We start from the raw sequence: 12,938 nt of genomic DNA on the forward strand, positions 1-12,938 counted from the left end.
CTTTAGCCGCCTAGAACATTTTGCTACATAAAAAGTTGTACATTTTGTGCATGTGCCCAAATAAACCACTAATATTGTGTTACAGGTAGCCTGACATTTGATCTTATATTTATATTTGGTGGTAGGATGTTCAAACTCTAACAAACTACAAATATTCTTACAGCAACTACAATTATAACAGGGCATCGTACCATATTTACCCATCAACAAAGTTTCAGCACTTGTTTTAAAAGCCTTATAACAGAGATGTCGTCTCAGACTCATACTATTTCTATATGTAAAGTATGGCCTATTACCTACTATATTGAATAACTCTGGCATGAACATAAGTATCCGCCAGTTTTTTCTTATTATATTTTCAGCTTCAGTAGTCATTCTATTCTATGTAGTTGCATAACGTATTTTAGGCACTTTATCTTGATTTAACATAGGAGGTACAGCGGCTATTTTTGCCTCACTAAAAAAAGGAGCAGCTATTTCTTTTCTCTTCTCTAATGTTTCTTTCATTATTTCCAGCATTAATTCCATATTGTAACCTCTATTACTAAAGTCATTTACTAACTTTTCCATTTGTTCCTTACTCTTATCATCTTTAGTATTCAACCTACTAGTTCGTAGGGATTGTGCCTTTACTATTCCCAGAAATATATGCCTAGCATGCATACTTTTAATATGTGTATATTTATTGACCTGAATTTCTTTACTATGAACACAAGTTTTCAAGACACCAGAGTCATTTAGCAACTGTACATCAAGATATGCAATATCATTATATGAAAAATTCATTGTAAATCTCAGGAAAGGTGTGGTGCTATTTAAATACTCAACAAAGTTATTTAAAAGTTGTTGATTTCCTTTCCATAGCAAAAAACAATCATCTACAAAACGTTGATAAAATAAAATATCATCCTTAAAGGGATTCTTATCATCATGAACAAATTCACATTCCTATTGATTCAATGTTATATTGGCATATGTGTTAGCCATGGGTGTTCCCATGGCTACTCCTGATGTTTGAAGGTATGGTTGCCGGCAGGCAGCCCTCGGTCAGCCAGAATCCCAAAGTCTGGGGCAGGCGTCGGCTGTTCAGTCATGCTCCCTGACGTCAGAGCGCCAGGAGTACAAAGCTGCCAGCCGACGCCATGTTCTCCAGTCTTTCTTGCCGTGCGGTGGAAGCAGTTCGCAAGTGCCGGTCGGCTGTCTCCTGATATTTTTTGTGCTTCATTCCGAAGACTTACTTCTTCTTCTTCTAAAAGCTAAGTACCCTGTTGGGGAAACTTTTTTCTTGCTCCAGTCCGATGTCAGAAAAAGTTAATAATTGTATTTCTTGTGGGAAGCAAATACCTCATAAGGATTTCCACCCTTACTGTATTCCTTGTTTAGGCCCTGACCACGACGTAGCTAGTTGTCGGTTTTGTTCTAGATTTAACCAAAGTACTATTAAGCGGAGGTACAATTTTGCTTTTCACTACTTTGGCAGGCGATTTAATTATAAAATGTCGTCGGACACGCTTCTGACTACCGGAGTTCACAAACGACGCAAGGATAAGGACAGGCCTCCGAGGTCCAAATCAGACGACGGTTTACAAGCAGAGCCAGCTTCAGGTTCGGCCGTTGTCAGTGAGGCGCTTTCGCAGCCCCTGTCGTCAGCCATTTCAGAACCGATTGCCAAAACGGACTCCCTCGAGGAGCCAACTAGGCCTTTGAGTACTCCAGCTGCAGGACCTTCGGACAATGCTCCCTCAGATGGGTCCAGAGCCGCTGTGCAGGTACCGGCTTCCGAGGGGGTTTTCAGGCCTACACAGCTTCTGATAAAGGCAAAGACTCCTTCTAAATCAAAGACACCAGCCCAGGGCTCTTCTGATCCAGGACCCAAATCTCAGAAACAGCTGCTTAAAATGGTGGAGGACTTACTAACCATGATTAGGGGTTCACATCCCCCTCCAGACAAAAGGCCAAGGCAAGAATTGGATTATGAATCCTCTGATCAGGCATCTATTTCTTCAGTGTCTTCCTCTGAACAGGAATATACTTTCCCTCCTTATGAGGATTCTGATGCTGAGGAATCCATTCCATCAGCTTCTCCCCCTGAGGATTTTTCTTTTGGGGAAAATTTACATGACATGAGGGAACATTTTCACTGGGAAGGACAGGAGTATTCTGAATCTAAGAGAAGGCTTAGGGATGTCCTTCTTCTTCCCCGACATAGACCCCTGGCTATTCCTCCTGTTTTGGATATTGTGGATGATGCCTTTTCTGAGGCTAATTTAACTCCTGACTCCTTTCCTCCAGCTCCTGCTAAGCCTGACAGATATTACAGGGTCCCTGACTCCCACCAGTTCCTTTACATAAATCCTGCTGCTGATCCAGAAACCATTTCTCAGGGTCCTAAGGGTGTTAAGGCCGCCTCTGCTAAAAACCCTATTCCGTCAGATATGGATTCTAGAGCTTTGTAGAGATGGGGCAAAAAAGTGTACACTTCTGCTACTTTATCTGTCAGGGCTTTAAATTGTCAATTTCATATGCTAAAATATCAGCAATTTCTGCTGTCTGTTATGAAACAAAAGCTAGGTACCATTTCTGCATGTGCAGATAATAAGGAATTACACGATTTGATGCATGCTACTGAGCAAGTGGGGAAGCATGGCTTACACTGTGGTTTTGATGCCTTGGAGGCTTCATGCAGGGCGGCTGCCACTGGCACAGTCATTAGAAGGCATGCTTGGTTAAAGGAACAAAACTTACCTGATCAAGTGAAAGCAAAGTTACTGGATGCTCCTGTTCAGCATAATGTTTTGTTTGGGTCTAAGGCTGAAGAGGTGATAAAGAAAATGGAGGATAAGGCAAAATCCATGCAAACGGTTAAGGATTTCTTACAAGTTCAGCCCCCTAGATTTAGCAGAAATTGGCCAACTAAAAATTGGTCCTTTCCCAACTCGGACAGGCCTCAGAGGGGTAGATATAGGCGCTCCAGAAGGAGGGCCCAAGCACAGACCTCTTACAGATCTAGACAGTGGAGTGCTTCCACCCACAGGGGTGGAGAGGACAGACCTCAGTCTTACAGAAAACAGGCTCAATGACTTCCCCTGCACGGTTCCAGAAACTTCTCTCCTGGAAGCCCCTCTAGGAGGAAAACTCTCTCTTTTTCAACAAAATTGGACTTACATAACCCAAGACAAGTGGGTTCTGGATGTAGTTTCAAGAGGTTACAAATTCCACTTTCATACCTTGCCAAGACCAAACGGATGGCCAGACCTACCAAAACACCAATGGGCAGAGGCATTACACCAGGTGGGATCCCTCATGGCTATGAGGGCCATAGAACTGGTTCCACAATCAGAGATGGGGCAAGGCTTTTACTCAAGGCTCTTTCTAGTTCCCAGAAAACAAAATTCATGGAGACCCATCCTGGATCAGTCAGTCTTAAATACTTTCCTGGAGATACCAAAGTTCAAGATGCTTACTCTGCAGCAGCTCTTGGCAATGTTGAGCAAAAATGCATGGATGGTGACATTGGATTTAAAGAGGCTTACCTACACATCCCTATCAGACAGGAGTGCAGAAAATATCTCAGGTTCAAGGCCGGATCGAAACATTACCAATTCTCTGCGCTGCCCTTTGGCTTGTCTACTACACCCAGGGTCTTCACCAAGTGCCTGGCACCAGTAGTAGCTTATTGCAGACGCAAGGGAATTCAAATTTACCCCTATCTGGACGACTGCCTTATTCAAGCAGACAGCAAGGATGTCTTACTCCAGCACCTGGAATTTGTTCAAAATCTACTCAAGTACCTGGGATTCACTGTGAACATAAAAAAGTCAAATTTAACACCCACACAACAGATAACTTTTCTGGGTGCTCTTCTAAACACAAAAACCCAGATGGCATTCCTGACATCCGAAAAACAACTACAGCTGGCTTCAACTTTCAAAACCTTGGCGTTAATGTCTCAGCTACCTGCAAGGAAATTCCTGCAGGCTTTGGGTTACATGGCCTCCTGCATCCTTCTCATACCAAATGCAAGACTACATATGAGAAAAATACAATGGTACCTAAAAAGTGTATAGCCCCAGCATTGCCACAGTCTAGACACACAGATTGCTGTCTTGCCTTGCCTACAAAAGGAATTCCATTGGTGGACCATGGCATGTCTTCACAACAAAGGGAAAGCCTTCAGTCAACCTCCAGCCAGCCAAGTGTTAACCATGGATGCCTCGGATTACGCATGGGGAGCCCACATGCAGGGGAAAGGCCTGCAAGGTTTTTGGACAGAGGATCAGAAGCACCTACATATCAATTTAAAAGAGATGTTAGCTGTACAGAATGCCCTCTTGGCTTTCAGGGATCTTCTACAGCCAGGACAACTACTGATACGGACAGACAACACCACAGTTATGTGGTACATAAACAAGCAAGGGGGTTCACACTCCTACCCCCTTTGCAGACTAGCCATGACTCTATGGAACATAGCTCTAGCTTGCAAAGTGGATCTACAAGCTCAGTTCCTGCCAGAGAAACAAAATATTCTGGCAGACAGCCTGAGCAGGAACCTGTCAGATCCACACGAGTGGATGCTAGACACCCAAATATTCAAGATGATTACAGAAGCCTGGGGCTGCCCAGACATAGATCTATTTGCATCCCCCCTCAACCACCAGTTACAGATTTTTTGCACAAGGACATTTCACAAACTAGCATGGAAAGTGGATGCTCTCATTCAGTTGGAGGAACCTCTAGGGGTATGCCTTTCCTCCACTACCTCTTCTTCCACGGGTGTTATTAAAGATCAAGCAGGATAAACCCAAGATGATTTTACTGGCCCAAATTGGCCTCCTCAATTTTGGTACTCCACACTGGTGAATCTATCCCAGGAGCCTCCTTGGATTCTACCTCAGATTCAAAATCTTTTGTCCCAACACCAGGGCCAGGTCCTGCACTCTCATATCAAAACTCTCAGCCTGGCGTATTCAGGGTCTATGATTAATCCTACCCTTCCCAAACAAGTCATGGATGTCATCTTAGAAGCCAGACGACCTAGCACTAGAAAATCTTATGCAGGTAAATGGAAGAGATTTTGCACCTGGATGCATGCTCAGGATTCGGATCCTCTCATTCCTAATATCCCTTTGATTTTACATTACCTGACAGCCATGCTACATAAGGGTTTGTCCTTCTCCTCCATAAAAATACATGCCTCAGCTGTCTCTGCACATTACAATACAGATCCTCCAATCCTTTCGCATCCACTTCTGAAACAATATCTCAGAGGAGCAAAGAATTTAAGGCCCCCTAGGACACCACTCATACCTGCCTGGGTCCTCAACTATGTTCTGGAAAAAACTCACTCTGCCTCCTTTTGAGCCTGCTGCCACATTTGATATTAAGTATTTATCATGGAAGACAGCTATCCTGCTGGCTTTGACTTCAGCCAGGAGAGTCTCGGAGTTACAAGCACTCATGGCTGTGGAACCATATATTATTTTTCATCAAGATAGGGTGTCTTTAAGGACTAATCCTACTTTCATGCCTAAAGTGGTTTCCAAAGTGGCTTTAAATCAAACTATTCACCTGCCAACTTTTTTCACTACTCCACAAAATAAGGGGGAAAGGATCTTGCATTCCTTGGATGCACACAGGCAACTTCGTTTTTACCTGGACAGAACCAAGGATATCAGGAAAACAGAGCAACTGTCTGTTTCTTATGCAACAAATTCCCAAGGCAAAGCTATTTCAAAACAGACCATTTCTAAATGGATTGCTCATGGAATCAGATTTTGTTACTCTCATCATGGAAAGCAAATCCCAGGAAAAATTAGTACTCACTCTACCAGAGCTGCTGCTACTTCAGCTGCCTTTCTCAGGGGAGTACCTACCAAAGATATTTTGGAAGCTGCAACTTGGAGTTCAGTGCATACTTTCTCTAAGCACTATAATCTCCCTCTTTACTCTAAGTCTAGGGCAGGCTTTGCTTCTGCAGTCTTGCAGGGCCTTCTTGCCGCCCCTTCTACTCTATAACCACCACCCTTTCTACTCTATAACCACCACCCTTTATCTCAGCTTTGGGATTCAACCCCACAGTGATGACTGCAACAGTGAAACACGATGAACATAGTACAGTTGTGTACACTTACCATAAATGTAGATGTTCGAGTGTATTCACTGTTGCAGTCTGGGTTACCCACCCTCCTGTCCCCTCTTATACTTCCATTAGTGTGGTGTCCTACTTCACCCTTCTTCTGAGGTGTATTTGCTACAGGGTATGGGGTTTGTTGTATGTTACATTTTTGTTTTGCTGTTAGCCTTCACTTTTGGGCACCTGACATCTGGGGCAAGAAAAACTGGAGAACATGGCATCGGCTGGCAGCTTTGTACTCCTGGCGCTCTGACGTCAGGGAGCATGACTGAACAGCCGATGCCGGATACAGACTTTGGGATTCTGGCCGGCCGAGGGCTGCCTGCCGGCAGGAAGAACCCCACAGTGATGACTGCAACAGTGAAGACACTCGAACACCTACATTTATGGTAAGTGTACACAACTGTACTTTTTCACTATTTCATGGTCACTGTAATGTAATCGATCAGTGTAGGGAGTTTCTTGTACATTTGTAAGCACTTTTGTATCCATGAGTCTGGGATGCTATCAAATGCTTTTTTTGTGTGGTCTGTCCATGCTATATTTAGATTCTTCTCCATTTTACAATTCTCCATTATGACTTTATTTAACAACAAATGATCCTTTGTTCATTTTCTTTTGTTACTCTTTGTTCTATTGCCACAACTGAGTTTTCTTCTAAATGTCTATAAACTCTGCATCAATTCCAGTGTATAGTTGATAAATCGATGGAAGGCAAGTTATTGGTCTATAGTTTTTAGAATATCTTGTAGGTTCACTCTTGAGGAGGTGTATCGTTATACCTGTTAACCAGGTTTGTGTCTATTTTGGGTGCACATAAAAATAGTTCTTACTCATGGCTAAATCTTCATGTAAAGATGTTAATGGTTTTAGCCAGAAGTTAGGTGCTGCATCTGGGCCTGGAGTTTTCCAGTTAGTAGCTTTTCTTAATTTTGTTTCAATTTCTCTGGCTGTTGGTTACTTCATCCCATTTCATGTCCTTTACACTTGAACTTCTTGTTCTTTCTTTTACTACTTTTGTCCATTCAGCATCTTTAAGTTCCACAAGATTTTCTTAGATATTGCTCTAAAATGTGTATATTTCTTCTTTTTTTTGGTGGTGTTTCTATTCCTTTTGCCTTGTTTCCCAGTTCTCTGTAAAACTTTTTTGGCCCATCAATAAATTGCCTATTTTGTACTTTTTCTTTACAGTTTTCTGCAAATCTTCTGTTTTTCTGCCTGTGCTGATAGGTTTAGTTTATTATTTGCAATACTGTACAATAGATCCCGATCTGTTCTGATACTGTGCAATGCATGTACGGAAAACTCCTGGAACAATCTGATGTTGATCAGGATTTAACTCCAGAATGACTAAGGAGAGATTAATTTAATTCGAAAGATGAATGGTTAATATTGGCAGCCCAGGATAGTGGGCTACTTACCTATTGGTTTGCAAAGTCCATAGAACATGTTGGAGAAGCAGACAAATGCGGGTTTTGTAAAACCGAATTGGAAATAGTCATACATCTTGTTGCTGGGTGTGATACACTAATGGCAGAAGGCCTGTATACTGAAAGACATAATAATGTGGCAAGACTGTTACATTGGGGATTGTGCAGATTGAAGTAGGCGAAAAGCACTGGAAACAGCCACAAAACATTATAGAAAATGAAGTTTATATCACATGGGATTACCCATTACCAGCAATTTAAAAAGTAGATGCAAGAAAACCAGATATAGTAGTCCATGAAAAGAAGAAAAAAGTAGCACTGATCATTGAAATTGCTATACTCACTTATTACAGTGTCTCGAGAACAGTGAGAGACACAAAGTCCTAAAATACCAGGATTTGCAGGAAGAAACAAGGGCAATGTAGAAGGAGGATACCCACACAGTTCCAGTAGTAGTAGGAGCAATGAGTCTCATAAAAAATAATTTACAGTTGTATTGAGATACATCACCAATACATGTAACTATATGAGTTGCAGAGGGAGTCCATTCTGAGCACATTGTGGGTGCTGTTGAGTACTTTTGGTTAACCTCAAAGATTAAAACAGTAGTAATTTCATGAACTTTAATCATACTTTGACTTAGGAATGGGGTCCATTCCCGCCATGGTATTAGAAACCTAAAAGTCTTTGAGAAATTAAAAAGGGAGGTACCTTCTCCAGAAACAGGGCTATATTTGCTACTGTTGCCCTGTGGGATTATATGCACCTTAAACCTGTAGACAATCCTGGTATTGCTTTAATACTCTTTTCATATCTTATGATTCATATTGCAACAATGATCCTTATGATCAACATAATACAGTTGCGTGAGAATGCTCACCGTAGCTGCAGATGTTTGAGTAAGATCACTGTGCAGTATAAGTTCCTTCCCTCCATACCCCTATCTGCTGCTGGTTACTCACTGTTTTGTGCGGAGAATAATTTCCCTTTGGGGAGGCACCTTATCCTCCTGCATCTGGGCATTGGCCTGGAGGTATAACAAATCGTCTGCTTCATAGGTCTGATGACACAAGTAGTGGTGTCTTCCATAGTCTCAAGAATAAATTTAAACAAAAAAGATGTCAACAAAAGTTCTACTGGTACCTCTTTTATACCATGCATCTTGCTGATATTGGTGGTGTGATGAAGAATGGCCCTGCTTAGTGACATCCGAAATCTCTGAAAGTTAGGCTTGTATGGTCAAATGATTACTTGCTGTATAATTCCTGCATGTTGTAATTTATTCAGCATCAGCACTCTTGCTCAGCCATCTACAGTTGTAGTGAGCATGCTCAAAGGTTTTTTTTTTTTTTTTTTGGTTTGTTGTAAGCCGAATGCAAAAATAACTTATGCACAATCCAGAGATGAATGTTAAAGGAGCACCTCCTGTCTTTTGGTTCCTTACAAATAATTATTAAGCAGAAGTTGATTTATTTATACCTTTATTATGTTTTTGTTTTTGACTCTCTATCGTGGAGCAAATCATGATGGTGCTATATTTTTTTAACACCTTTATTGACTTATCACTTGTAAAATATGCAAACTTAATGTTTACATAAAAGCAGTCAAAGCATATAAACAAGTTTACATTTACAAGCATTGTGTATCACATATATGGTTAAATATCCTATAATGTAAGCAGCATTATATAAATTATTTAGTAACTGCCTTCTTTTAAACCTTATTCCTCCTCCAAACCATTATTCTGTATGAATTGTTCCATGAATTTTCATTTTTTTAGAACAAGAAACATCCTTATTAAATTATCACTTATGACATAGGCAGTTATACATTTATGTAAATGAAAACAAAACCATATTGATGTATATTTAGCTGCAAACATTATGCATCACATGTAATCTATCCAGTCGTCATCAGTCAAACATTACTTAGCTCATTAAAATCTTGACTTCTTTTAAACCTCATTCCTTTTCCAAAGTATTCTTCTGCTTGTATTGTTTCACACTTCTCATTTTTTCTATGTAATTTTCTCCTGCCCCTTTCTGAAGATCCCATTTCCATTTTTTTTTATCTCTGTTACTATATTCAGTATTTCTAGTGCAGTTGGTTTAGACTTTGATTTCCATTTTGTTGTAATTGCTTTTTTGGCAGCCACTATAATTAGACTCAGCAAGGCCGTACTATGTCTAGGCGAATTTGTTTCTGTGTCATACCTCAGAAAATAATTTCATTAGTTATACCAATTTGCTCATCCAGTATTTCTGACTGAGTAGTCTGCAGGAATTTTTTTTTAAGTCTGCCAACTCATTACACACCAAAAAAAAAAAAAAACATGTTCCCAGTTACCTCTTTCTTCCCTGTCACACTTCCAACATTTGCTGTCTACCTGAGGAATCATTCTTCGGAGTCTGCTTGGGATATAAAAATAAGAATGTAAACAATTCTAAGCAACGATCCCAAATCTTGTAGACTATGTTGCATGTTTGGGAGTCATACATATATCCCCCCATTGTTTCTTTGTGAATTGCTTATCCAGTTTCTAACCTCCTCAGATACTTATAGTTATCATGCAATATTTTATATGTTCTACCAATTATCCTTTTTTAACAGCAGCTTCTGTTCTAGATTTTATTAATCTGTACCAGTGCTGGGCTTTGATAGGGAAGGCAATCTCTAGCCTGCAGTCCAAATAAATTATTGTCTTCTTCCCATTCTATTACTTTTCCCCCTCTAATTATTTGCTCACAGTACCTTGGTTCCTTTGCCAGTTTTCTCCAGTAAATTCCAACCCCCTCTTGCTTATTGTCTGCATCCCTAATTCCAGTCATCCCTGTCAGCAGACTCTCTCTCTGTTCCTGTGTTGGCTTACTTCTTAGAATATGTTTTGCTACTTTATGACTATAAATATTCTATATCATTATTGTTATTCTCCTTAAGGATCTGCGTTCAAAATCCCACTCTCTCCTTGTTTCTTGAGCTTCCCCCCATTTCGCCGTCATCCCTTTTCACTTTGAATTATAGCTGTCTGCTTGTGCTATGTATAGGAGTCTTAACTGTGTAGCTCTGAAGTACCCCTTCAAATCAAGTAATCCCAAACCACCTTGTTCTGTTGGAAGAATCAGCTTATCCCACTTGACTCTTGTGTCTTCCCCTCCCAAATAACATCCTTCAACTCTTTATTAATTGCTAGCCAATACTTCGTCACTGGTTGATAAAAATATGCCTGACCTTGTGTATAAAACTAAAATGACTAAAAACGTTTTGTCTGCTTGTACATTGCTATCCATATTCATAAAACAAAGCTTCCACTTTCTCAGTTTTTGTATTAACTTTTGTTTAGTCTCTTCCTACATATACGTAGCTGACATAACAGAATCCTTTTTAATCCATACTCCTAAGTACTTCATTTTATCATGTCCCCATAAATATGGTATTGCTGAACCAGTTTGTCTGTGAGTTCATAGTTTATTTATAGACTTTGTTGTATCTTCATTAATTTTGTGTCCCAGGCATAATGTGATATCTGCAAATACAGTTAGGTTTTCTTGACTACCATACCAATTATGCTGTTGAATTTCTGAGTCCCTTATTTTCTTTGCCACTGTTTCTAAATATAAAACAAATAAAGAGAAGGAGGATACCCCTGCCTGGTTCCTCTGCTTAAATAGATCTCATCAGGGAGGAACCCACCCATTTTAATTTTCTCCTCTTATCCCTCATATATCCTCCTAATTGACTTCATGATTTTTATCAGGGAATACAAATGCTTCCATTGCCTTGCTCATAAAAGCAAAGCTTATTCTGTCGAATGATTTTTCTGCATCAAGACCCACCAACAGTGGTATTTTTTTTACATTCTGCTTCCCTCTGGGTCATCATTGTTTCATTAATGCTGTCAAATGTTTGCCTGCCGTCCACAAAACCACATTGATCCATGTCTATTAATTTTGACATCGTTGTTGCCATTCTTTTACCCATTATAGACATAAATACTTTATAATCATGGTTTAGAATTGGAATGGTTCTATATGAAGTTGGATCTGATTGGTCTTTACTATGCAAGTATTATAGCCACCACTGTTTTCTTCCAAGATGTTGGTGCTTCTCCTCCTTTCAAAATACTGTTGAGCAAAACCTTATAGGTCTTCATCAGTTTCTTCCCTCATAGCTTCCAAACTTCCACAAGAATAACATCTATTCCTGGGGAATTGCGTGTAGATTGGTTATACATCACAATTTTTATCTCCTGTCCTTCTGTCCTGTTAGTAATTGAGCATCATTTACCTCTAACCTTAGCATATTTAATTCTTCCATAAACATTTCCATTTGTACCTTTTTGTTGATTTCCATATTTCTCTGCTTTATACAGATATTTATAAAATTTCTGAAATATTTCTAGTACCTCTACAGGATCTCTGGTTTTCTTCCTTGTTATAGGCTGCCAAAGCTCAGTGACAGCCTTTTCTACTTTCTGTTGCCTGAGTTATTGTGCTAACAGTTTTTGTGCTCTGGAGTTATCAAAAATGTTGCATAACAGCAGTTTATCTAAACTCATGCACATTATCGAGGTATTCCCTTATTTTCTGTTTGGCTTTCTGCAATTGCTCCTCTTGTTTTGTGATATTTCCCCCTATTTTGCAATACTTTAACCTTTGTCAGCCCCTCTAAACAATTCATCTGATGATGTTAATCTTCATTCATTCATTTATTCCGTACATGTGGGTTTGGAACTGATCCTTGGTTCCAGCTTGGCTGCTTTTCCAAGCTTGCGCCAGCCAGAAAACTCTCAAGCTAAGTCTTGCTCATAGTGCCCCTCTCCATATTACCTCAGATCTTGTTTGCTGTGTACAAAACAAGATGTGTCAGACCAGCCTGTCAGCTAAATGACTGATTTTGAAGTTTCTAAAATATATATTACTAAAATTTTTGCTAGTCACCTTTTCTTCTTGTCGAACCCTTTTTCTTGGTGTCACTCCAACAATTTCCCATTTTCCACTTCTACCAGTCTAGTATTCTTCGTACCGTTGTTGGCACTTATTTTCCTTTTACCTGTCCGGGTATTTCTTTTACCATAGCTGGTATTTACTCTTTCTCTATTAAAAAAAATCAAAACAAAAGTTGCACTGGAAATGCACAAGCCAGTGCATTTCTTTGTGCCGGTCCCAAGCCCAGATAAATGGGGAGGGTTGCTTCAGGAAGGGCATTTGGCATAAAACTTTGGCAAATCATTTCATGCAGTCACCAGTAAATATTTCCATACCGGATCAGTCAAGGCCCGGGTTAACAGCAACCGCCACCAGTACTTTTAGCCAACAGGGTGCTGGTGGAAATTGGGCTACTGTTGGCCGAAGGAGGAGAAGAGGTGGAAGGCATGG

At 40.2% G+C, this 12,938-nt stretch overlaps 1 protein-coding gene across 1 annotated transcript in view; it reads left to right on the forward strand.

Annotated features, from left to right (window-relative positions):
- NAA35 (N-alpha-acetyltransferase 35, NatC auxiliary subunit) overlaps window positions 1-12,938 on the forward strand; it is a gene marked incomplete in the record, with an annotated part of 1,521,359 nt that overhangs the window by 861,576 nt on the left and 646,845 nt on the right.

This window comes from Protopterus annectens, chromosome 2.part0 (assembly GCF_019279795.1).
Source record: "Protopterus annectens isolate FY-2018-M chromosome 2.part0, PAN1.0, whole genome shotgun sequence".
Classification (NCBI taxonomy): domain Eukaryota; kingdom Metazoa; phylum Chordata; order Ceratodontiformes; family Protopteridae; genus Protopterus; species Protopterus annectens.